General features: G+C 39.5%; 1 pseudogene; it reads left to right on the forward strand.

Moving 5' to 3' along the window:
- Positions 1 to 908: 908 nt before the first annotated feature.
- On the forward strand, positions 909 to 2221 carry LOC101565268 (annotated as a pseudogene).
- The last annotated feature ends 1181 nt before the right edge of the window (positions 2222 to 3402 follow it).

Genomic DNA, 3402 nt, shown 5'->3' on the forward strand with positions numbered 1-3402 from the left:
TTTACTTTTTGGCAGAACTGAGGATTTAACTCAGACCCTTGTGCTTGCCATGCAAGGGCTTATTCTACTAAGCTATCTGCCAAGTCATGCACATATTATTTAAATTTGAAGTATGTGTGTTCCTTTTTAGTAAATATTCTGTTATTCATTAAATGAGATACAATTGTAATTTGAGTGTCCTAGGTAATTTTCTTCTGGCTAAGACAGAATATTCAATGCCAATATTTAAAACACCAAGGGTTTCTTTTGGTCAATATTTACAGAAGTTTTAGTCCATAATCAGCTGAGTATAGAGCAGTGTGGCACATGTCAGCGGGGCACAGGTCATGGTCACAGAAAAAAATCAAAAGCAACTGGAAAGAAGTAAATGAGAGTCTTTCAATCCCTTATAGGGTACACAATCTACTAGAATTAACATTTTAAAAATTGAATCAATGAAATGCTATTTTATTCAAGTACAACACTTCTGAGAATCTTCCCCAAGGAATTAAATCTTCACACCACAAGGATCTATGCATACCCAGGCTTATATCAGCAATTTATAATAGTTAAACATTTGAACAAAATCAATTGTCCATCCACCAAACAAATGTCAAAAAAGATTTTGTTATTTTATTCCATCTAGGGCTGCCAGCGCCTCTTCCCGGGAAGGTCAGGCTCCAAACCCGCTGCTCCCCACCAGGCTGCCCCCACTCCCTCAGCGTCGAGGTCCGACCTTGCTACCACCCAGAGCCTCATTTTATTCAGTCTTAAGGGTGCCTGGCACCCATTACATTGTGGGAGTGCCCCAACGAGCTCAGGAGGAGGTGGAGGAGCGAGGTGAGGTGGTGGATATGAAGTTGAAAACACAGCTGATGGTGCGACAGGGACAGGAAGGGCTGAACTGCGAGGAGTGTGTGCCTATACCCATGTCTAATTCCGAAACCTTTAACCCAGAAGGTTATGAATTGGACCAAAGCTTCCAGCTAACCAGATTCACTGAACTAAATGGCACACGATGCAAAGTGCCTCAAGATGTCCTGCAGAAACTGTTAGAATATTTATAAGAGGACCAATTCCTAAAAGATGAGCAGTTTCTTGGAGCTGTTATGCTAAGACTTGATGGTATTAATTGAAGCATGAACCAGAACAGCTTTTGAAGATTCATACCCTTGCTGAGGTATCCTCTCTAAAGAGGTGCTAGCAGAAATGTATCTTAGAAACTGGAATGTCTGCTGTCTGGCCCTCAAGACCTATCAAGCATTGGAATTGTATACTTTCATAATTTCTTTGAGGCATATTGGTCTTTCCTTGGTTCAAAAAACAGATTACATGTATCCTATTGTGGATGCCCCTTACACAATGGGTAAAATAGCATGTGTCAATATCCTAGTGACCTGTATGCAGTGAGGGTTACAGAGTATGACAATATGATGACGCTCCTTGGAGTAAGTAATAAAATGACTGACAGCAAAAGGGATAAAGTGACACCTCTAATAATACAGGGCTCTAAAGATGCAGCAGCATAAGCTGGAACATCTGTAACAAGTGGCCAAACTGTATTGATCTCCTGGATTGCCCTGGGTGGAGTCAATACAACAGTCTGCCAACCCAGTGAATTTATCATGCCAGAAAATGTAGTACCTGGAGATGGGGATGGGTTAAGAAAATGTCTCAGTATGCAAGTGGCTGTTGCTGTACACCAGTGGCTACACATTCCTGAGGAATGGAAAAAATGAAGCTAGTTGTTACCCAACATGAGGAGTAGGCATACTAAGAAGCCATGATGAAAGTGGTCCTGCTCAACAGAACAGCTGAAGGACTTATGCATACATTCAACATCCCTGTGGCCACTGACATGAAGGGTTTTGGGATTTTGAACCATGCACAGAACCTGGCCAAGCAGCAGAGGAATGAGGTATTGTTTCTGATTCACAACCTTCCTGTGCTAGCAAAGATGGCTGCTGTGAGCAAGGCCTGTGGAAATAAGTTTGGCTTCATGATTGGGACCTGCCTGGAGACATCAGTAGGCCTGCGAATCTGTTTACCATGTAAGCAAGCTGCTCGAATCTGTGCAGAGAAAAAGTTCCACAAATATGGTGAATGTCACCAAACATGGATAATTTGGATTGTACAGTAGGGCAACTGTAGTGCCAGAATCATAGAGAAGCCTCGGATCATCAAAGTCACACCGCAAGCGGTCACTCAAAACATGAATCCCACGCTTGGTATTACCTCTTAATCTAAACAGAGATGGCCATTTGGTTTTGTTTTAAATAGATATATTTCCTTTACCAAAACTTCAATTAAAGACTACAGTACACACAGCAACAAAAATCTCATTGGGTCTACATATCTGGTTTCCTTAAATCACTTTGTGAGTGATGCAATTAATTAAGTGAAATCCATGGGCTACTTACCCTGTTATATTACCTGAAGATGCAAATGATCTTAAGGAAGCATCTGAGTTGAGGATTATATTGTTTATTTATTTTATATTTATTTATTAATTTTATTGAGAAGCAGCAATGAGGCAGTTTCAAAACTGATTAATAGGACAGTTTCAGTAATATATTGCATATTGCTATCTTCTTAGTGGCTATTCATAACACAAGATGCAGACATGATATCATTCCCAAATACTATTAGTACAAGTCACTCTTCTCATTGAATTAAGAGAAAGTAGCTGCAAAACTATTCTACTTTGTATATACAGCCAAAAAGTGGTCCTTCTTTGTATCACATTTTTGTTTAGTTTTGTGGGAAGGGGGTATTCCATTGCCATTTAAATATTGTAGGTGCATGAATTCTGCAAAATAATTGAATATAATCCAGTAGCACATAATAGTAGCGGCAATGTCAGAAGTAGAATTGGCAATGTCAGAAGTTATTGACTTGAACCTTTCACAGCTCAGTATATCGATATGATTTTCCTTAATATACCTCATTTTTATATTGTTTTTGCTGGTTTGTGAAGAACAAGATAAAGCAAGACTTACAAAACAAGAAATGTATCTTTTGTATCTGATAAGGTCAGTCAAGTCCCCTCTGGTTTTATCCTGTTAACTTGTACTGCAGTTTGCAGATCCTTTGTGAGTGTCAGCCTTGTCGATGAGAAATGGCCATTGCTTGACCAATTTGCTCTCTGTGAAAGCCTGAGAGAACGATTGGTCTCCCTGTGATGCTCCTTAGGCACACTTTACATCACCGATCATATTGCTCTTTGGCCCCATGATCTCTTTTATCACAAAATTTGGGACACAACTGAGTTACATGATGTTATAGTATAGGTTCTCCTAAGTCCTGAGACTTCACTGATCTTGAAAGGCTACTGACCAAATATTGGCTGTCCATGCACTACTTTTTTTTCCATTATATTTTTTTGAGAAATAACTAGCAATGAGACAATTTCAAATCAAATTG

Source organism: Octodon degus, unplaced genomic scaffold (assembly GCF_000260255.1).
Source record: "Octodon degus isolate 3935 unplaced genomic scaffold, OctDeg1.0 scaffold00103, whole genome shotgun sequence".
NCBI lineage: Eukaryota > Metazoa > Chordata > Mammalia > Rodentia > Octodontidae > Octodon > Octodon degus.